The 23839-nt window shown below is 39.4% G+C and overlaps 1 long non-coding RNA gene across 1 annotated transcript; it reads left to right on the forward strand.

The window, feature by feature from the left end:
• Positions 1-7895: 7895 nt before the first annotated feature.
• On the forward strand, positions 7896-11578 carry LOC308197150. Its single transcript, XR_013952632.1, has 2 exons — positions 7896-10640; positions 10712-11578. It is a non-coding gene; the product is annotated as an uncharacterized lncRNA (long non-coding RNA).
• The last annotated feature ends 12261 nt before the right edge of the window (positions 11579-23839 follow it).

Here is a 23839-nt window from a genome sequence, read left to right on the forward strand (position 1 = left end):
GAGAGAGGAGAGCAAAGGTCCCAGGCACCAGCTCATCACCTTGTCTAGCAGCCTACATGCTGCCCCTCTTGGTAAAACCACAATGAACTAGAGTTGGCAAGAATGCTCCCAATAAAAGTGATATTAAATAAATGAGCATTAGATTTCATTGAACATTGGCATTAAGGTGGAAGGGTACCGGAAATCAGATTTAGAAGACAGAGAAATGTAGAAGCTTTCCACCCACGTGACTCAGAAATCAGTTTCAAAGGATTGCATTTTTGTAGTCCAGAAAATTGGCCAAAATTATTCCAAATATAAGGTATTTACACTGGGAAATAAAATAAAATAAAATAAAATAAAATAAAATAAAATAAAATAAAATAAAATAAAATAAAGTAAAATAAAGTAAAATAAAGTAAAATAAAATAAGAATAAAGAAAAAGAGGGAAGAGCAGAAGCAGCCAGATGAGCTCTCAATTGCAGCTTCTCCCAAGTGTGATGGTACAGGAACCTGTGTGACGACAACTTTTTTCAAATCTTTTCATCCACAAATCCCAACAGCTGTTGAAAAATTACTTTGGCCAATCCATTTAGGAATTTAGGGAACTAAAGCCAGATAGGAATTTTTCAAAGGACTCCAACACCACTCTTCCTCCTCAAAAAAAATTACAGGAACTGGGCTCATAACCCAGCTTGAACTTTTTACCCAGAAGTAGTAAATAAGAGTAAAGCCAGCAGGCTGATGAGTCATCCAGGTCAGCAAGTTTCCACACAAAGAAAATTAGATGTCAGCAAAGTCCTAGCGTTCAACATACACTGGTTTAAAAAAAAAAAAAATGATATTAGTCTTGAAAACTGAAAAAGTCCTTTTCAGAACAAGCAATAGGTGTCACTGTATAAATAGCCAAGGCCTTTTGAAAATGCATGAGTGTGAATGGAGTAGACAAGGGTAATTAACTTATGCCAGATCTGTAACTGCATTCAGATGAAAATTAGCTTCAAGCTTGCTTCTCTCAAGCGTTCCCCCAAATAAGCCAGTTAAAGGCTGAGTTAGAAAATAAAAATTAGAAGATGAGAATGAGAGCAAAAAGGCAGCAGACAACCCCTCACAAGCAAGACGTGAGAGAGAACATGAATGAAGAGAACACATTCATCCACAGGAAGAGAGGTCAAAATAGACAAATAATACTTGGACAGCTAAGTAATACAAAACAGGGACCATACACTAGGTGCGAAAATACAAAATAAAAGGCCTAGAAGAAGTGTGTGATACAAGGAAATAGAAAGGATTTGAGATATTCATGTAAAGAGGCATGCTACAGTAATTGTCGTTATGTACGGTAATTTCTTCCCCAAAGAAAAGATTAAGTCAACACAGATATAAAATGTGAAAATAGCATCTGGCTCAGACAATTGACAAAGAAGCTCATAAGTAAATTAAAAACACCTCGCGAATAAATTATATAGCCCACTCAAGTACATAGAAAAAAAAAACCCACAAATATTAAATAAGAGTCATCTTGACATGTATTTATCAAGTTCATGTACAATTTGGCATCAGCTTGTCTAAGAAAATAAAAAATTCAGGAAAAATAAATAGACAAACAATTTACTATGTTGCAAGGTAATTCGTATGGAGCAGCTGACATGCCAGCAGTGGATAAGGATGCAAAAAATACAAATCCTATTATCATATGGGTACCCCCACCTTCATTGTTCAACTCTTCAGTGATATCTTGGATGGTGTGCTACTGTCATCCTCTCACACCCTGTTTTTTCTGTTTCTTTGTTTGTTTTTTAATCATACCTACTGGGATCTGATGCCCTACTAGTTTACCCTGAGAGCTCCATTTCCTTCTGGCCAAATCAAATATCAAAGCGTCACAGTGTTTGACTGCTAGAGAAATTAATGTCCCTAAGTCAGGCAGCTTTCCATGAGAGAAAGGAATGTCTTCACCACACAGGTGAAAAGGTGCACTGCTCCTTTCCACAGGTGCTTCTTGCTCAAACTGTATTAGCACCAACAAGCCAATTGCCAGACTAAGACAGCAGTGATACCCAGCAAGTGTCAGCTCAGCTCTCCAAGATGGACTATCAAACATGTGGAAGAGCAGTTTGCAGTATCCCCATGGTGGACTCTGGTTTCCAGGCAGACAAGAAAAGACGTAATCCAGCAAACTGCTGTTGGCACAAAAGCCCACGGCAAATAGACCAAAGACCAAGGGACTCAGAGGGTTCCAAAACAGGAAAACTGTTTAAGCAAATAGAGCCTAAAACTTTTGTATAAAATCAATCATTTCCTGAACGGATGGAGAAGAGCAAGATGCTAAGCTTCTCCCTTATGTGTGAATTCATTAACTGATACTGCTTATATGCTAAACAAAGTTGGTCAAAAGCCTGCCAACAAAGTAAGAACAAAATAGTATTTCACATAAAAAATGAGAAAGGCAAACACTCAGGTTCTCAGCCAATTTCGTATAATCAGTGGCATCATTCCTTGGCCATTTTCTGGGATATCATGATAGATATGTTTTTTTCAAGAGATTAATATCAAGAAATGTCTCATTGCTAGGTATAGTGCCATTAAACCTCTGGACACCACCAGCCCAATGGTGTTTGAGGGGACAGTGGCAATGGGTAATACCAATCTCTTCCTATTGCCCAAACCATCTGTTCCCCCTGCTTGCCAGATCTGACCTCTTGAAGGTCAGATGACCTTTATGACCATGACCATGACTGCAGACCCTGCTCCACGGCCAGTTGGGCCTGGGCACCCTTCCACCAGCACAGCATCGTCTGAGCCCCACCAAGCCATGGGCCCCAAGCACCAGCCCTGCTCCCCTCCTGCTCAAGGTAGTAAGAGTATCCTTAAAGAGAAGGAGAGGAAGGGCAGCACAGCTGAATCCTAGTGCCTTGTGCACCCTCTCTTCACAGACAGACTGTGGAGAAAGTAGTGGCCTGGATCCACAGAAGGATCAGAGAAGAGAGGACAAATGGAGGTGAGGCTGGCTAGAAAAAAGCAAAGCCAGGCTGCCCTGCCCAGGTCAGCTAATAGAAGGGTACAAAACCAGTGCCTCAAGAACCAAGAGAGTAGTTTTGCCCTCCTGCATAAAGAATCCTGGAGCTAGCTGGTCATCCCTTTTCTGCACATTGTTACTGCAATGTGGAAGTTTGAAGTTCAAGCCCCTGAGTAATCTGAAACAAAGATTAAATAATCTTTTTCTTTTTTCTCTTTTTTTTTTTTTTTAATGGAAAGCTTCCAAAATTCTTCATTTCACTACACAGCAAAACTGGAAAACATTGAAATCTCAAGGAGACCCTTTTTGTCAAAACATTTAATACCTACTTAAGTACCTTATCACAACTCATTGGAATTTCAATGTATCTAAGAGTATTAAAATTATACTGTTGTTTAAATATATATTGCATAAATATACATCCTAAATGTATATTTATTAGTGTTTTGTATCCCATTTTTACCTACAGAAATGATGACACTTGGATTATTCCCAAACTGGATGGATAAAGAAAACTCATACTTAATCTCACTGACTAGATAATATTGGTTTTATTGTGAGAAAATTGTAAGGCACAGAAAGTTCCCTGTTGAGGTATCCATGCTCAACAATACTAAAAATTGTTTATTTCCAATGAAGTTGCAAGAAAATGTAGGAGAATATTTTACCAACACCCACTCCATAATGCCAAGCTATCCACTAGCATCAGAAACACATGAACCTTTCTCATCCTCATCTATGCACTGAGATAGAGCCCAGAGCACATTGGAGAGTCCAGGCATTCAGAAGTATAGGCCTGTGACGTAAACACAGAAAATTACTTCAGTCTGACATAATGAGGGCCCTCCAGCTTTTATTAAATCTGGTTTCCTTATGATGCGTAGCACTGGCAATACATACAAATAGTAGCTACATGGCTAATAGAAGTGTATACTAATAAATGTATCACCAGAAAAAGAGATCTGACAATTATTGATCCATACTGATGTGATCAATAAGAAGTCTTGCATTGCTCATACGGGAAAATTAACTATTCTAAACAGCAGCAGCTGCAACAGGAATCCAAACAAATTATTCAGAAATACCAATTTGTTTCAGATGAATAGCTAAACAGGGAAAAAAATGCGAACTGAAAATTATTGAAAATGAATAAATAACTAAGAATGCCACAGATTTATCCTAGGCAGAAGTAGCTGACTGGTCACTGGGATCTTGAAGGAACTCTACAGTAATAGGTGGCTTGAGGATCCCTCTCAGATGGCTGATGACAAAATGATAATCAAGGATCTGAGTTTTAATTCTACACTTTCAACTTCCAGATATTTTTCTATTTATTCTGCTTTCAGGGATGTTTGCAATAACTTTTTCACTTGTTCTGAATAAATTACTACAATGGAAGGATTAACTGCAAATGACATGAATTTGGTGTCAAATCTCAAGCTCACATTCACATATTTTCTGTTGCAAATATCAATATATTTGTCAGCTAAAAAGACGTTCTTGGGCTTCATGACACAAACCAGTTTGCTCTCTATGAATACAAAATCAGTACATAAATGGCCCTTCTCAAAAGACAATACCATGTAAAGGTAGTATTAGAAGGAGAGATGATGGACGGCTTTTTACATGTGATAATTTACTCAAAGTGTACATCAAACACAAAATCTGCACTACTGTAATTTGTTAAACCAGCGAGGAATTGGAAGCTTTACTGAAGAATATATCTTACCAGGTCACCATTATCCTTATTTATTAGAGCTACTGAAGCCTCTGATGGCAACTATTAAATATACACATTTTCTAGTATTTCAGAAATGTTATATAAAGCATCTATTAATATTATGTAACAATTTCATGGTGGAATGTGATGGGGAAACAAAATAACAACACTTAGCTGGAAGGTAGATAATGAGAGGTTCATATTGTAAGTAACAGGGAAAGCTTAGTAGTAGTCAAACAGCTTTTTATTTCCAGTGCAGAACATCAAAAATGTTGGTATTTTCAAAAAATAAATAGATAAATAAAATCTGAGAGTAACACACAGTCCCTCCCCAAAAGATACGTAATATTAAAGCAGATGTTCTGCTCATGGTACAGTATAACCAGTTTGGGACTTTTTCAAAGCAAAAATGGAATGACAAAGCTAGGAAGTTGCTGCAGTACATTCAACCAGGACTAAGGGACAGTTTCCAACAGCTCCTTTTTGTAGCCACCTCCTCAGGCCCAGACCATTTTTCCAGACCTACGTTTGCTAGCACATGAATACTGATAATTTTTATGCTATTTTTTCCCTCTCAGGTTATAACTACATGAATTTATTTAAATCAAAGAGGCCATTCCTTCCTGAAATATTTTATTGACACAGTTCTCAGTCTCATGTGTCAGAGAAAAATGGAAATAGAAAGTGTCATATATTAAAATTCTGGAATTAAAAAAAAATAAAAAGCAGCCTGTGGAAAGGAGACATTAAAATATGTGTGAAGGAAGACCTCTGGGTACTTCTTCAAAACATAATGGGATACTACTGGAAAATTTTGCTTACTGCTACACTAATGTCCAGTTTATATATACATATACCAGTACAGACACCTGTCACTCTTCACCTCGTATTCATTTTTGTTGCAAGCTTCTTTACCACCTTTATATTGCCTGAAATGACCCTCAGTTGCTACACAGCTTTGAACTTTAGAACTTATTATGTGAAGACTGAGGTATATTTGAAAATCACATCTCTGCTATACTAAGCAGGTCTGTGTTTTCTGTCTAGACTGACATAAAACCTGCCCTAGCCACACAAAAGTAAAGATAAACAGATTTCAAAATATTCTATATAACTGTTTCTCTAAAAAACAATTCTCTGCACATTCATTGCTAACATGGCCTATACCTTCCTAATAATTTAATCAGTGCCATAATTAATGTTAATTTCTATTTCTGGATTTTCCAGTTTCAGGCAGTAATTTCTTATTTCCAGATACCACATACTTTTGGATGCTTTCTTTTTCAGGTGTGAGGTCTAAAGAAAAGTATTACAATGATAAAATATCAATGTTAAATAATAAATGAGTCAATGATAAAATATCTTGCTAGGCTGTTAGGAACATGTTATGACCTCTGAAAATACAATGGAGTTGAGATATTTTCTGCTGCCCAGACATTCTCATAATGTAGTTTGGAAAGGGCAGGAAGGACTGCAGGTTTTATGTGATTCATTTCCTTCTGTGTACTGCAATAACCTTGACATACAAAAGACATTTTGCTGATAAACACATGTCAAACTTTTCCCCATGCAAACAGCAGGGCATGGTTGTTCTCAGAGAGTCTCCTCTTTTAGGACCTTGGAGGTGGATCAGACCTCAAATTCTGATCTCTTTGGATCTAGATAAGATGTGTCTTTAAGCAAAACTTATCCAAAATCTGTCACCCTTGGATAGATGTTATTCAGCTCTTCCCATAACTTCTGAGTGCCAGCTCCCACGTCTGTTTCTGGCTTCTGTCAAAAACAGAGCCACCAGGGAACAGAAAAGTAATTTCTACAGAGCTTAAGAGGTTTCTAAATGCTCTTCACAGAAGTGCTTCATGAAAAGCTATCTAGAAGAAGCCGATTGAGTAAATAAAAATAGTATTGGGTCTAAGTTAAGTTAATCATAGCTTCCTCATTGACTTAAAGGAAGCAAGATTAGACTCCCACTTGCAATTATCACACTAAATTTCACACCATCTTCTTTTTCACCTCCTGTTTATTAGACATTGCTAAATGACAACAAATGGAGTTTCAGCAGTGTTTTCTCTCATCAGTTAATGTCTTAGAAAACAGTACAATAACAGAACAATAACACTTTAAGAAGGGGAGGAGGACAGACTGGGGGAAGACTGTCTTTGGGGCTCTGACATACTTTAAATGAGTTTCATGTTGAACTTACCCTGGAATAAGCTCTCCAAAAAAAGGTCAAAAGGCTTTGAAACTCAAGCCAAAATGTATTCAAATAAATGTTAGAAACTTAACTTTTAAAACAGAGAAAAATTCAGAGTCAGCAGGTAAGGCAAAGTATTCTGGTTTCATCTGAGATAAATTTAATTTTTTTTCCTAGTAGCTGTTACGGTGCTATGTTCTGGATTTGTGATGAGAACAGTGCTGATGTTTCAGCTGCTGCAGAGCAGGGCTTACACACAGCCAAGGCCTTTTCAGCCCCTCGTGTTGCCCTGCCAGTGGGGAGGCTAGGGGTGCACCAGGAGCTGGCAGGGGGCACAGCCAGCACAGGCGTCCCAACTGGCCAGAGGGACATCACATCCCAGCACGCATCGTGCTCAGCAACAAAACTGGGGGGAGTTGGCCAGGTTGGAGGGTGTCTGCAGCTGCCTGGGGATGGGATGGGCATTGGTTGGCAGGTGGTGACCAATTGTATTGTGCATCACTTTTTTTTGTATATTTTTTAATCAATGTAGTCATTATTATCCCGTTCCTTTTCTGTTCTATTAAACTGTCTTTATCTCAACCACATTTTTTACCTTTTTTTTTCTTCTGATTTTCTGCCCCATGCGAATGGGGAGAGTGAGTGAACAGCTATGTGGTGCTCAGCTGCCTGCTGGGTTAAACCACAACACACACCACCCCTACTTCTAGGGCATGGCCCCGCAGCCTTTAAAAAGGCTGTAACATACAGCACACAGCACACAAATGAAAACAGTATCACCAGTCACAGGGGCACTTCAAAACCTGGTTAAAGGTTCTGGTAAAGACATTTTCTGCCTTCAGATATAGATGAGTCTCCACCCCATTTTTTTTCCAATCTGGAAGGGTTTTTGTTTCAACTTGTGTCCCAGTTATGGTTATATTCTTATTTCTTAATCACTTCAGACTTCAATAAGTCTCCTTCACTGTTGTTCCTGCAAAACAAGTATTCATAAGGATAAGATGGAGGGAGAGGGCGGATAAAAAACAAACCATTTTTATTATTTGATTCAGGTACACTATTAGTTTCCACAGGCAATCTTGTTTAAGTACTTCAAACCAGCCTCACAGGGCTGTTTCTGGAAAACATGCTATGTCTGCTAAGAGTCTCATTTCTCAGCCAAGCCTCCCAAAGAAATTTCTTCTTTTCTTTTTCATTTTTTCATGAAACAGATCCCTGTCCACTAGGATCTGTACTGAAGAAGAGCCATAAAGCCAGGGAAGCAGCATAATGAAATCTTGTGAGAGAAACATAGACTTCACAGCATACTACTTCTTGTTCAGGCAGGCACTCTGCTGGCCCCATTGCTTCCCAGATTCATACTGGATCATCTGTGACAAGAGGCAATCACTTCCCCTATGAGACTTAACTCTGCATGTCACAGCTGCAGCCATGTTCCCAAGCTAACCACATATTCTAAGTAGAACAGGTAGGTTCAATTTTATTAAAGGGGCTAATGTTTGTTAAAGAGCACCGTCCTATTTTTCCTCTACTTTTATTTAGCCATTGCCAAAATGAGTAATACTCAGAAGTTTTATTTTTAAAACACCTGAATTGACACAGTAAACTTTAGCAAAGCCAACAGCTGATAAAATGATTGCAAAATTCAGTACAATCCCACTGTGCTGAAGAAAATGACTAATGACAGTGGCTGCAAAAATTTTGAATGTATTTGTTACCTATTGACCTCAGAGAGGTCACAACATGGGCATCAGATGTTACTTTGTCAGTTGCCTACCTCCTAGCTGTCAGCAGGAAGGGAATGTGGCTTGCTCAGTGCCCTATAGCACTGCTAGCAGAGCTGCAAATAGAAGCAGATCTGGTGTCCCCATCCAAAACTCTACACCCTTGGCTGCCCAGCAGCTCGTAGAGTTAGGATTCCTAATGTTTGCTTATCCTTTAATAAATAGAATCTTTATCCCTGGATTACCAGGCAGTAAGATAGTAATTAGGAGAGATTTTTTTAAAGGACAAATGTGAATTAGGCACTTGTTATTGTGCAATGGATGTTAAAGACCCAATTGCTTTGAAAATCTCTTCCAATCCCACAGGTCATGGGACTGATGGTGCTATTTTTCAGCTGGGAACAAGAATTACAAAGCATAATCTGCCCAGAGTCAGCAAGTCCCTGACCTTTACCTGTGAAGAAATCACAGGGCCAGCAGAAGCACATTCCCTGCTTTACAGTTAGACTACACCTCGCCCCATTAATTTCATGTACTTTTTCCAATTCATTAACTAAAAGTGAGTCATTACCAAGAATGGAAAATAAATAAATTGCATTGCTACTTCTCTGGTTTTAATGGCAGTCCTTTCCCAAAGGCCAAAGCATGATGAGTTGTAAATTATACACAGAAATAATATGCCAGGAGTCCAAGGCTGAGCCAGGATATCAAGAGGGTACAGCACCATGGAATCTCTTAGCAGTTTAGCATACTGCCACTTTTTAGTAACCACTGCTGTAAAGATAACAATCCAACAAGATGATGAATTCATTTGAAATGAGGGTATTATAAAAGAGAGGCCTTAAGCATCACTATTAAGACATCTTATGTGAACTTAAAGCATTTGTACATGCACGAACAGGTATATACATTGTCCAAATCTTCAGCCATTGTAAATATCTGAAGATAAAAGCTGAGTGATGCCAGATGGAAATGTAGCCCACAGTGTGGCATTGCAAAACTGCTGGGTTCTTATGCCACTTTACTGCTCTTGAGACAAAGCAAAGCTCTCCCAGCTGCAGGCTGCCCTGGTAATGGCCTCTCATGTCATTTTGACAGTCTTGAAAGACATGGTAGGTGATTCTATTCAACCATTCTGATGATGCACACCATAGTAGTCACCACAGGTCTGCTTCCTCAGTTGCTTCTCACCTTTCCTGTCCCCCTTCCTACTGCCTGAAGGGTCCTACACCAGGTCTTCAGGAAATTCCTCCAGCCAGCCAGTGGGTCACCACAATGTCGTTTATGTCCCATGGAGGAGCACAGAGGTGGCATTCTTGCCCTGGATATTTCACAGGTCCCAGATCACCTTTATTTAAGGGATTAAAGATAGGTGGATTTACCTGCTCCAGCTGGACAAAATCTGTTCTTTCAGCCTCAGAAATCTAAAACTGGTGAAACAACAAAACAACCAATACTCATATCAAAAGCAGTCATGTTGTAGTCAGTTCCTGGCCAGCAGATGGCAAATGGTAACACAGTAGGATCTTATTATCCCAGTGGATAACTCCAGGCAAGTTGGCATTGTCACACAAGTCATGAGCGCTCTGCTGTGCTGCCTGGAGGAGCAGTGCTGATAGACCAGGAGACAAGATACTTCTCCATGGTGGTGGCTGGCTCCCAAACAGGAGTACTGCACTTACAGCCTGGAACTGCACTTACAGTCTGGGTGCTTTGTTTTAAGGAACACAATTTAAAGACTTCACAGAAAGAAACAAAGGACCTAGAAAAGGCCCAGCAATGTCGAGAACTGAGGATTTTCAGCAGAGGAGAGCAAAGACTGAGAAGAGATATTAATATTTTCCTAATGGACAAAAATGTGTTTTAAAGAGGACCAGGGTAAAACATTTTCTCATTAGTACTGAAGATAGATCAAGTAGTAATGAGCTTAAACTGCAGTTGGGAAAATTTAGATTAAACAAGAGAAAAAAAATTATAACCATTAGAATAAGCAGCTAAAGGAGGTTATGAAACCAGGAACCATGAAGCTACTTAAAGCTAAAATTATAACCATTAGAATAAGCAGCTAAAGGAGGTTATGAAACCAGGAACCATGAAGCTACTTAAAGCTAAATAAATATGCATATATTAGAGAGAATTTACTGCCACTCTGCTCAGATTTTACTGCCCTGCAATACACTGACAAAATGGGATTGAACTTCATTTGTAAGTGAACTGAGGCCTTTTATACAAAAATAAACAAATCTATCCATGGACTCTACTTGTAGTGAAAATTCCTCTGACTATTTTCCACAGAAATAACATGGGGTTTACTGGCATTGGTTTCACATTGCACCTCCTAGAAAGGGGACATTGACAGCAATTTTAAAATTCAGAAATCCAGTTTGCCTTGAGGCGTCTCCATTGCATTTGTGCTCCTACAGAAGGCAGGAAATCGCAGCCCTGTGTGTGAAGTGTCAAAAATGTCATGCAGAACTGACCAGAAATTGCTCAGAAAGAGTTAGTGAGTGCAAACACAAATAGCATAACATAATACAACATAACATAACATAAAATGAGAGTGCAAAGGAGAGTACTCCTTTTAAACAGGGAGTAACAGGACCTATTATTCAAACCACAGAGATAACTGGAACTCACTGAGGATAACAGAGGGGAAGGTGCATCTCAGTCATGAAAGTCTCTTGGAGTCTGATCCCTGCCAACAAAAGTATTTTAAAATGCAGCATTGTTCCAGGCAGGAATCAGGACTGTTCAGTCAAAGAAGAGCCAACTGAATGGAGCTGCAATGACAGTGTTCAAACACACAAAAGACAACTACAGCAAATGAGGATAATTGGTTCTCCAAGTTTAGAGCTCATCAGTTTTAAGAAGTAATGGGCCTGCATTAGAGTAAGGGAGATTTATGCTAGTCATTACACAAAAAAAAAAAAAAAAAAGCTTTCTAATCGTGAAGACAGTAAACCACTGGACTAGATTTGACAGAGGTGACTGTGGAGAAGAAAAATTGCCTACACATATTTTGATATAGCTCAGGTCAGACTTGATCTGACTTTGGCATACGAGAACGGACCAGATGGTGCCTTCAGGTTCTTTTTCTAATACTAGCCATGTTTTTTCAAAAGCTTACACTGACCAGTGCTCTTTGAGATTTCTCATGGATGAAGGCACATTTGTATAAACTGCTCTTTTTGTGCAGGGTTCAAACATAGACATTATTGGCAAGGCAATTAACAATAAGAAGTGAACTTATGCTACTGTCCTTCACATCCTCATTGTGCACCTGTAGTGATTTGTTTCCCACCTTGCATACCTTCCTCTCTCATCCTTATTAGGGAAGTGCCTGATGGTGGGTCATTAAAATGGATTACTTTGATGCATGCTACAAAGAGGTGCTAGACAGCTGTGCTGCTTTAGCTAAGTGAGTAGCCTGTTAGCTGCATCCATCTTCCTGGGGACTGCTACTTCTGTAAGGTTGGAAGACTTTCTTCAAGGTGATATCAAAGTTTTTGCAACTTTTCAAGGGGAGAGGGAGGCAATGCTATTCCTGTCTTTGTCTATACTTAGCCATCCCCTCCCTTCTCTCATGCCCTCCTGCCTCCCTGCTGCTGCTGGCATTGCCACCTTACCACACCCAGCTGCTAATGCTCAAGGCAGTGAGATGGGACAGCTGATATGGTCTGAGGAAGGTCTTTTGGCTTTGGTTTGGAATTTTCCTGCTGTATTGATCTCACATCTGTGGTTCCTACTGTTTCCTGGAGAGATGATGAAAATGAGTGTGGGTAAGCCTTGAAAGCAGCAACAAGCAGAGTGTTATTACTTGTGTGTCCCCTGGGATAGTTATTCTTGCCTGTACTTAGCGGAGCCAAAATCTCTTCTGTAAGTGTGTGTGGCAGTGTTCTTGCCAGGGCAGCTGCTGCTGCTCTGGGGAAAGCACAGGCAGGTTCTGTGCAGTGCAGCAGCTGGGAGCACGCCGGAACTCCCTGGGGATTTGGGAAGAGGCAGAGCACTGCATGATGAATGTGAGTAATGACAGTAAAAACTGAGAGAAGCTTTTACTGCTTAGCAATGTGAACTAAGGTACCCAAGTGCTTCAGAGCTACTTAATATTCACATGTAAGTAGCCCTAGGTATGCTATCTGAGAGTAAATGGGGCCAGCACAAGTTCAGTGCAGTGATCAAATCTCTTTTTGGATCTAGTCCAAAATATGTATAGGACAAATCAATTTTCTCCATCTCAGAAAGTTCATTTGCCATTCAGCTGTTACAAGAATTTTTATTAAGAAGATGACATAGATTGGGATTATATAGCAGATTGATATAGATGGAACAAAGTTTTTTTTCCTGAACTTGTCATTCACTTTCTTCTGACTTGTGATTCTTCATCAATTTCACACATATAAAATCCATTTTGCCTACTGGGATATTAAGACCATATTTTTCTGGCTCTCCACTCTCTTCCAAAACCACTGTTCCTTTATAGGTAATATTGTTGATAAAAATCATATTTCCCCAACATTTCTATCAATATTTCTTTTAAATTAAAAAAAAAAAGAGATGTAGACCTGCCAACAGTCTTTTATACATCATATTCCCAAAAAGTGAGAGGTTTAGTGATATGAATTCAACCATAATTACATTTTTTTATATTAGATTCATATATAATGGAGTTAAACCTTGAAGCAATAAGTGGATTAGTTCAGAACTGAATGCTGGAGAAGGAGGGAGTCTTCTAGATGTTGCATTCATCTCAGACAATGTCCTCTTAGTCTTATTAATGCTGCTTAGAAAAGGCAGAGTAAGAAGTCATAGCTAAAAGTAAAAGCCAGAGAACTTCAATTAGAAAGAGGGGAAAAAAAATGAGTGAAAGCAACTAACAATTAGTATGAAATCACTGCAGAAAGTAGCAAAATTCATTAAAACTAATCCCTTCCAAGAGAGTCCTGAATACTGTCTGGTGGGCAAGAGCTAGCTGAACATATGTTGTTTGGCTGGACTCAGACCTTATTTTCCCCATGACAATATCAGAGTAGGTGAAAAACATTGTAAGGGTAGAAGATATTTCCATTTGCAGATCACAGCTTTTTTGTTTAAGAAAAAGGAAAATTCAGCAACTAGAAACTAGATCTTGGAGCTGGACTGGAATATGTGGGACAGTGGTATAAGCCAGGCATATATCAGTCCTGTTTATAGTGTCTCTGTTTGAAAAGAAACTTGCTTCTTAAATACCTATGCGTGCATTTGCCATTCCTGCTTGTCCCTCTGACTTTATTCTTTCTCCAGCTTTGGTTTGCTCTAGTTCTGACACTTTCTGTCGTGCATCTTCTGTTTGTTACAATTGTCATTTGCTGAGACAGTTCCAGCAGCAGCGGTGTGGTAAAACATGCCTGTGGATATTCAGCGATGTTCTTTTTCCTGGGGTTTTCAAACACTGTATAATGAGCAGCCCAGGAAATGCTAGTGACACAAGAACTGCACTTTTTTGAATGTGATTCCTCACAGATTTTGGATGAATAGTTCCTGGACAAGAAGTAAGAGGATTAGCACAAAGCTTCCTGTAATTGAACCAATGACAATTATAGATTGCTTTATAATACACCCAGAAGATTATCTTCTCCCATGCATTTTGAAAGAACTGCATTTACTTCTTGTCTCTGGGCATTAACATCCTCAGCCTTCTATGTTTCGATGTAAGAGGAACACCACTGTTGATGCACTTTTCTAGTTTTGTATTAATCACACTCAGTGGATGCAATTTTAGTATTGATTTCAGCATTCATTTAAGTGGGGCCAAAACCTCATAATAGAGAGTTAATCTTCTAAACTGGTAAGCTCTAAGAGACAAGTTAATTTGAGTGCTTTCCTTCTCTGGACACAATTCTCCACTTTTCACAAAGAATAAAAAGAAGTTTTAGGTTTTTGTTAAAATCACTAGTTAAGGAGGAAAGAAAAGGTCAATGGGTGAAGACTACTTCAAGGAAAAAACTGACATGACACCTTCTGAATTACTTTGCTTTAATTCTCATTGTCTTAATTTTTCAAATTGAGTTCTGTAAGTAACCATGCATAATAAACTATCAGTATTGATAAATCAAAATGAAAAGGGGATGTGCGTTAAGCAATGAATAACTTAGACCTGTGTAAGCACAAAAGAGACCCATCTGCCTAAATACCAGCAACACACAGTGAAACATACGTTGACTTCTCTGCCCGCCTTCCAGAAACATAGTTTGAGGGTTAGTGCTTGCAACGCATCAGTTCAATTATTCTATTACCATATTTTTAAAACTGTGAAGCTGCTACTTTGCACTGACTGAAGTTTCTCTTCCTACATCAAAGCCTCCTATTTGTATCATAACTGAAATATTCTGCTTCTGTACAACACAGTGGTTTTGAACTCTGCATTGAATACTTTTGATTACAAAATAAATGATTACAAAATGAGCTTTTGTCCTCAATGGATATGAAAGACCTCATGCCTTGTTACACCCATACTAAACCCATTCCCGTAAGAAGTTCCATATATACCACACGCATCTAGTGACTCAGATGTTTGAGACCTACAGAAACCTTCCTTTTACCTTTTGAGTTATGAAATCAGTTGCAACATGACCAAGTTTTAAAACAAACTGGAGTAGTCATTATATTACCTCTGTTATAAGCACTAGGAAAGCTTCAAAAACTGGAAATGATTTCTCACATTTCTGTGGTTTCCAACCACTGTTGCTTACTAACTTGTATAAAATAGCACAGAAGACTTGTATTTTTTTGGCTAAAGCAAAATAATTTGATGTGATTATAATGCAATAATTTCAATATAAAATTAAATGTAACTTCATACACTAAGGAGCATGACTCATCTGCTCTGTTTTGTTGATTTGTTTTTGTTTTTTAAGTAGCTTTTGTTATCACTAAATTAGACCTACAGCTATTTGCACTTAAAATTGAAATTCCAGATCTGGACTATTGAAAACAGGATTTATATGTGTGATAATTAGATTTCTCGCTTTCCTTGGCTTAATTTTGTTTAGTAGACAGCTCATGGTTTGGTGTTAGAGAAATTGAATCATTACTTCTATTGTAGAAAAAGCTGGCTCTTGCAAAGGAGCACATTGATCATGAGGATGTTGTAGCATCTAGGTTTTATTTTTACTCACTGATTCAGTATCACGGTGTAGCTCTGGCTCTGTACCAAGGACACATTAGCAAAGCATGGATCCCACCTACTGTTATTTCATCTGTATTTCACCATGTTTCATCTTCCCTGTTATTTCTCTTTTGCACCTTGGGCACCAGGACCAAGCAAGACTTATATACAAACTCTATTGTTAAAAGTGAATTAGTCACATGAGTTCTTCTGCATTTCATACCACAGCCGAGTTTCAGCTGTGGCCAAAAAACTAACTGATGTTGCCAAAAGAACACAATGTGGGACTGCAATGGCAATGGAGCCTTCCACCAGAAAAGCTTGGTAAGAATACTCTAAATGAGGTCTATACAGACAGGAGTAGAGGATGAGGGAAAAGCATAGCTAGTGCTCTTATATTTCCATTCATGTAACTTCCCTCTAGTTTGTAACAAAAAGAAGAAATTATCCCAGCACCTTTTGAAGAATATTAACAGAAAGAAGCACTATAGTGCTATAATTGTCTCTTAGGAACACCAAAAAAAAAAATCAGAAACTGGGATACGAAAGAGCATTGACTGCCCTTGTGGTGGGGAGGACTTCTCAACATGTTTTTCCACAGGGAAACACTAAGGATGTGGTGTAGGATCTCACAATGCAAAGGAAAAAAAAGAAAAGGAAAAAGAAAAAAAAATGGAGAAGTGGTAGCCCAAAATATTTATGGAACCAGCACAATCACTCTGTCATGGTAGATTGACACTACATCATACTCTCAAGGCCTTTTTTGAACTAAACTGGGAATATATTTTTATATATTTATTATCAAAGTCCTCTGCAAGAAATACACCAGAAAACTCATGAATAAAAATGAACCAGGTAAACAAGCAGTTCTCAGTAAAAACCTTTATAGATTCAGGTTTGGAACTGACTTTTGAGATGTGTCTAGGTGGTGGAAGCAGCAAACTGTCTGTATTTCTGTTTAAAATCTAAAAGAAAATTAATATATTTAGCCAGTATATTTTTCTAAATGTTTTTAATCTGAAAACAGTGTTGCCAGACTGTATTTTTGTCCCCTGGCTCTAGTCCCCCTTCACTTAACTTTGGAAGCATGCTGGGTGTCTGTAAATGTAATTTCCCACTGACTACTAGACTTTTTTTTTATTCTTTTGTTTTGTTTTGTTTTAATGTAAAATCATTAGTGATTAATTCTTTATGAACTTACGCAAGCCTGTCTGTGTGAAACAAAGACCTATTGGCTGGAGGTTGTCTCATGAATCAGTGGAATTGTCGCACAGCTATAACCATCTGAACCAGCAATTCATATTTTCTTCAGCCTTGTCACACATAAAATGTGTTCTCCCTACATGTCAATTCATTAAGCGTTGATACCATGCTCTCACTAAAGGAGAGATTTCATAAGAAACTTACTAATTTGGAAAATTTCCTGCTTCAAATGGAATTACTGCCACAAAGATTAGATCCCATGCTTGCAGCCATGATTAACAAGGAAAGGAAATTGGAAGCATTACTGTCCTGCTGCCTGCTGAGATCTGCAAGGGATCAAAGTAGGAGTATTGTGGCTCAGGGTGGAAGCTGGAGTTTACACCACCTGATTAGCTTGTCCTCTCCTCCAGGTCTGTTAAATGACCAGCTAATCAGAACATAAAGCAATGAAAAGCCATTTTTGGAGAGCAAGTAGAAAGGTAGTAACAGGATGAAGAAAATATAACATCATTACATTAGATCTACAGCATATGTAGTAGCAATAAGGGATTTCATTATTCGTTCCGTGACATTAGCTAAATGTTTGATATGTTTCTCAAGTATGTTTTTCACTTGAAATGACAATTAATTTGAGTCCATTGTTCTCATCTCCAAGTATCTGTTTTTCATGACAGCAAAACATCTGCATTGCTCTAGGCTAAACTAATAACAATTACCAAAAGAATTGTAATTTACCCATTTAGACTATTGTTGTCAACTGCTTTTGACAGCTGAAAAAGTTTCCCATTTTTGATTATCTCAACAGACTTACACAGCTGACTATTGCACCATAAATTCTGTTTTACATGGAGGATCACATTGCATGGGAAGGGGAGAGCATGCAAAACAGTTTGACTAGCCAAAAGTAATAGCCAAACATCCACCATGTGAAAAATCCAAAGAACAAAATAAAAATATCTTTATAAGTTATTGGACAGAATTTCCCATACATACTATAAAAGTATAAAATTGCTTGTGCTGAAGCACAGGCTGCTTTCCACCTTGTGATTTTTGCCCATACTAGCGTGGCTGCTGTGGTTGCACTGCACAAACCACAGTTATTGTTCAACTGACTCAGTTAGCTGGTAGCAAAAAGAAGCCTGCTTAGAGTAACTGACTACATTTTCACTTAATAAGGTTTTGATCATGTTTTGAGCCTAGGCGTAGTCTGTGGAACAGCGCTGCAATCTAAACACACCCATTAAAGTTGATGTGACAGTTGAGATCTATAAGAATATTAGGCTGTCAGTGTATGAAATGATTTAATAAGCCCTACGAAGAAGGAAGGAAATCAAAACTTATTCATGAATTGATGTAATTAAAATATAACCTTCTGTTAGGATAAAATCCAAACAATGATGGTTCATACTTTCTTAAATCTGCATTTAGTACTGGTACAAATGATTTAGGAATACTACAACCTGCTTTGCTGCCCACGTTTCAAGAAAACTTTTGAAAAATTAAAAAGCCGAGAAAAAGCTATCTTGAGCTGTTAAAGGACTACAATACATACTGCAGACACTGTTGAGGAGCTCAAATTTAAGTTTCATCAGGCAGTAGGAGAATAACGATCATAGGTCTGCATATATTTCTGTAGAGGCAAATAAGTACAAAGGTAGGCAGGCAGTGATCCTGATTTCTTCAACCTAGCAGGCGGCAGAAGATCCAATGACCAAGAAATCCATGAAGTCAGATAACTTCAGAGTTAAAATGAGGTGCACAACATTATCAGTGAAATTATTTCATCACTGCAAGTATTTCCAAGAATTATTGTTACTCTCATAGACAGACCATCTTTAAAAATACAATATATATATATGTAATAACAATAAAAATAAAAACCACTTGTTAATACTTTATTACCATCAATCTCATCTTGTATGGCTTCAGCCCACATACTTTCTCACAGCTCAGAAACAGTTTTCTCAACAAATATGACTATGGCCACACAGATCTGCAAAACCAAACTGGGTCTTGGCTCACCACAAGCTAGATCTGCATCCATACTAAGGTAGGGTTTATGGTTCCTTCATCCCGCCAGCTAGGACTGAGACCATAACATGATAATATATCATGTAATTCCTACTGTGATGCCTTCCAGAGGTTCCATGGCTAAAACTGGTATTGCCTCAAATAATTGCTATACCTTAATTAAGCCATTCTTTCCTTCAGGTTTCTTTCTGAAGGGAAAATTACCCATTATAGTATTGGAAATAGTAAACTCACAGGCTTCCTGTTGGTTTCATAACCGTTTTTTTGTTTGTTTGTTTTTTGAGCACTGTAAAAGGCTAAAATTGGCACCAAGGATAACAACACTGGGAACAGGACACAGCCTGAGCAGTGCCTCTCAACTGTGTATCATTTCTCCATCGTACAACCAGGACGATGCTGGGGAGCATCATGTTCTAATACAGCTCCCAGGGGAAGATCTCCACATGATGAAGGCCATTACAGACCAATTTTAAACAAAGCATCACAATAGGACAGCAGGATCTTTCAGTGCTCATTGCCAGTTTCCCTGGCAGAGGTCTCAGATGTTCCTAGTGCCTTACGCAGAAGTCCTGGACAGGCAGGGAGCCAACCCAACACAGGCTTTTGAGAACATTCAAGAGGTTCAGAGCCCTGAAGGTGTTAAAAAAAAAAAAAAAAAAAAAAAGTGCTTAAACTCAGCTTTTTAGTAGGCAGCAAATCAGGAATTCAAGTGGGGTGTAGACTGTGGCACTGAGAGAATAAGAGCACTGATCTATTCTGTAATGTCTGCTACAAAGAGACTGGCCAGAGAGAAAATTATAGTTGATCCTTTTCCTCTACCAGAGCTGCTGTGTAACCAGCAGAGCTGGAATTGCTGCTCACAATACTTGCACACAGCCTCCACCTCTGATGACACCACTAAAAATATCTGCTCTCGTATGACCACACTTTCCGAGACAAAATGTGTGAAGACTATTTCTGTGGCCCTGGAGCAACTACTTAGTGAGGCCTTCCTGCATCTACTCTACAGGGTAGCACAGGAAAGCAGAAGAGCACACTCCATAACCAGGTGTTTGGCTTGCTTTCAGTTGCTGAGTTTACTGTGTTTCATGCTGATGAAGGTGGCATGTAAACTGAGACTATATTTTTACTTCAGCTGTGACCTTGGTTTTCACTGTGGCTCAGACAAACCCGACACATAATCTTCCTTCTCTGGATAATTTTCTCATTAGTAACACATTAGTAACATTCATCCTAATAAGGTTTGTGGGATTTAGTCAGGAGATTTGTCTTCTCTTTGGGAAAAGCTCTCAGTGAGGGTTAGGGTGCAGGGGAGGGCGAGGAAGGATCATGACATCAGCTCCTAGCTGATGTAGGTGAGCAGTCAACAGGGATCATGCCTAAGATTTACATGGCCACCATGTTTCCTGTGTGCACAAGGGCTGCTTGTGGTCCTCCTGATGCTGTTCTTCCCCACAGCGGCCTCCCCTCCCTCAAAGGGCCGTGTGGGCCTGCCGTGTTCTTGCTCTTTGGTCGTCAGATACTGTCATCTCTCAGGTCAGCGCTTTTGGTACTTTCCTGTTTACAGGCACGAAAGGAAAACGATACAGATGATGTGTCAAATGAACACAGTGGCACAGTCCAACTGTTTTCATATGCAGAGGAGGTGACCTCTAAAAGCAATTGGTTCGATACATTAAAATTAGTCAAGCCTTTTCAAGACCTCTCTGAATATTTATTTCTCCATTATAGGGAAAGGAAGGTACCCAAGTTCTTAACTTGTCAGTCAATTCTCAAAAATGTGTTAGATTGATACACTGGTTGATTTATTGTTCTGAGACAGAGCATCTAGAAGATCACTATTTTAATAAATATCACTCACAAGTCATCCTGTCACTGAAGTTATAAAAAGTAAAAATTTCTGCAGGCATTCCTAGTCAATGTACAATACCACATTTTGTCCACAGGGCTCTGCTTGTTAGATTTCTGTTTTAATTATAACATACTGGTTTAATCTGTTTTTCAGTATTAGCTGATAACACATACAGGTAGGATTTACAGCCTTGACTTTTATCACTTGAGCATTCAGAATCCTCAGAGGGGACAAATCTTGGTCTGCCTCTTCTGCTATTTACAGCTACAGAAAGAAACCCAAGAGCTATAAAATTACCTGCTGACACTCCAATTTCTTCACAGATTTCTAAGTTAGAAAATTTAATGCTTTGCCAAATCAAAAATTACCTCTGTCCAAGGAGTGCAGAAACAGGCAGGGATGTTGGGGTTGGCTGGCCTTGCTTGTGTGCAGAGGGGCCTGCTAGTTTAGCCATGCAGAAACATGCAAGACAGTGACTTTCAACATCAGTGACAGGAGAGGGGAAGATCCCACCTCCCTGCAGAACACAATCTAAGGCTTGAAAATGCCACCTGGAATGGCTACAGGAATTATTTCATTGTACACTGCTGCACAATGGAGGAAAAGGGACCCCAGACATTGGATAGCCCAGAAAAACATTGCCAGTAGGGGTGGGCTACATGTGCTGGTGAATGCCTCAGTGTCAACACCTGTATTGTGGGATGAGAGTCAGGGGATTATCATACCTTATTTCAGACCTCCTCCCAAACAACACATAATGAACCAAAAGAGACTTAAAGAGTAAGAGCACCTGTGCAGGAGAATGTCTTGGTATACAGGATTGTCAGCTTGTTTTAGAAAGGAAACCAACAAAAACTCCTCTCTCTTTTAAGTAGGTCTTGAGACATTAAAAGAAAAAGAGAGAGAAATGAGAGACAAAAACAAATCGAAGAAGTGAACAGCAGGACTCCAGGGAGCTGTAAAAATGTATTCTATTAAAAGATGTCTCTCAGCTGCAGAGCAAAGCGTGTGAAACTATGGCACCCAGCCTGCAGTATGTATCCCTGTTTGTTATATAGTAAGAACCAGGTGCTTCTCTCATCTTCCCAGTAATGCCTGGAAAACAATAATGACTTTCCATTCTAAATTGTTCTGAAGCACTAAGCAGCCCCTGAAATACAGCGCAGATGGAGTACCACAAGGGCCACCAGCTCTTCCAGAAGCAGCACCTTCTCCTGTGGAGGCACTAGGATATATAAAAGTATGTTTCCCTGAGTAAGGCATGCTATCCAAGTAAAGACAACTCCTCTTTCCCAGGATGGTATGCTTACCACACACATACATCATGAGGATGGCATTGAACTCACATTCACAGGAACCCCATCAAGCAGCCCTGGGATCCTTAATTCCCACTTTCTTCGTGAGGCTGCTCAATGTCCACTCCCACGTTCTCAGCTCTACCTTTTAGAGGGGAGTACTCTCTAAGTAAGTGCTGCAGAAAGGCACCTCTGTGTAGGTGCTGTTGCACTGCTCCCATGAGAGAGCTGTATACTGAGATAGGGTGTCAGTCTGAGCACAATAACCTTGCAATAGCCTGCAGTAACCTACAGGCAGTTCGGGCCTGTGAGTAGCTTTGATTTCATGAGAATGTAATGAATATACAGAAAAATAACTGTTTTGCTACTATTTTCTCCACTTCTACCAGGCTAACATGAGCAAGAACAAAAGAACAAAGGCTTAATTGCCCTTTGAAAGGAAGAAAAATCCCTGTCAGTCGCATGGCTGCATTTAAGGATGTGATGAGAGCAGTGAAGGGCTGCTCCGGTTCACCTCTTTCTGCTCCTGCTCCAGTCCCATGTAAGGTGCTTCTCACTGGCAGAGGATGCTGATGTGGACAGGTGCTCCCCAGAAAGCAGTTTTCTCCCTGGAGATCTTCACTGCTCTGCCTATGCTCCAGTGAGGGTAATGTCGGCTGCCACACGGCAGGAGCCAGCTTTGGAAAATGCCCAGGCAGTTTCAACATCTGTGCTCCAAACAGCCAAAAAAAAAAAAAAATTCTGGCTGAGCACAACTGCCGAGTTTGGATTTGGACTAGCAAAACTCGTCCTGTCTGCAACATCGGGGGGCAGTGTTTCCTTGGGAGCTCCACGGCCAGGAAAGCAGCTGCAGGGAAATGACTGAGGATAACCCAGAGGTGAATAGATGTGAAGATGTTTTATTTTTGTGCTGTAAAATATTTGACTTTATTAAAGATGGCAGCTAATTTAGGAACTGGAAGGAGGCAAATTGCAGTTCTGGTCACAAAATAAATCATTCTAGTACTACTCACAGCAGACTAGTCATGGTAAGCTACAAATATATGGATGTTGCAAACAGGAAAATGGTCTTAATGTAAATTGAGATAAATAAAATAGGAATATGAATGACCAAAAAAATCCTTAGATAAATAAAATAAAAATTAATAAGATATTTGTGTTGGAAAGCATTAAATGCAGGAAAAGTAAATGAAAAAGCACAGTAGTAAACCGAAAACATTTGAAAAGTGAAGTGAGAGAAATAATTGCACCGGATGAATTGGGACATGCATAGTATCAGAAATAACTCGGAGCCTAAAAACCAGGCATGGTGGAAGAGTTGTAGAAGGCAACCTGTTAGTATGAGAAAATATGGGATCAACTGTTTCTAGTTCAAAATCTGGATCACGTTGCTGCATCCATGGCCTCCTGTGCAGCTCCGTACCTTCACCAGTTAAGCATAATTGGTAAGACTGACAGCCACAAGATTGTGCTAACCCAAAGGCATCACCACCAGGTGCAGTTTCTGGAGAGCTGCTACCAGCTGAACTAGAGACCCCAGCAAGCAGCTGCCTACCCCATGTTGGGTGCCAGCAGCATGAGTTTGCAACCTCGGCAGCAGGGCTGAGGACCTCTGCTTCCCTGCGGCCTTCAGACCAGCATGCCACAGCTGTCATTCTGTTGTTTTTCTGTTTTGTT

The sequence above is a fragment of the Anser brachyrhynchus genome (assembly GCF_964034855.1).
Source record: "Anser brachyrhynchus genome assembly, chromosome: 1".
NCBI lineage: Eukaryota > Metazoa > Chordata > Aves > Anseriformes > Anatidae > Anser > Anser brachyrhynchus.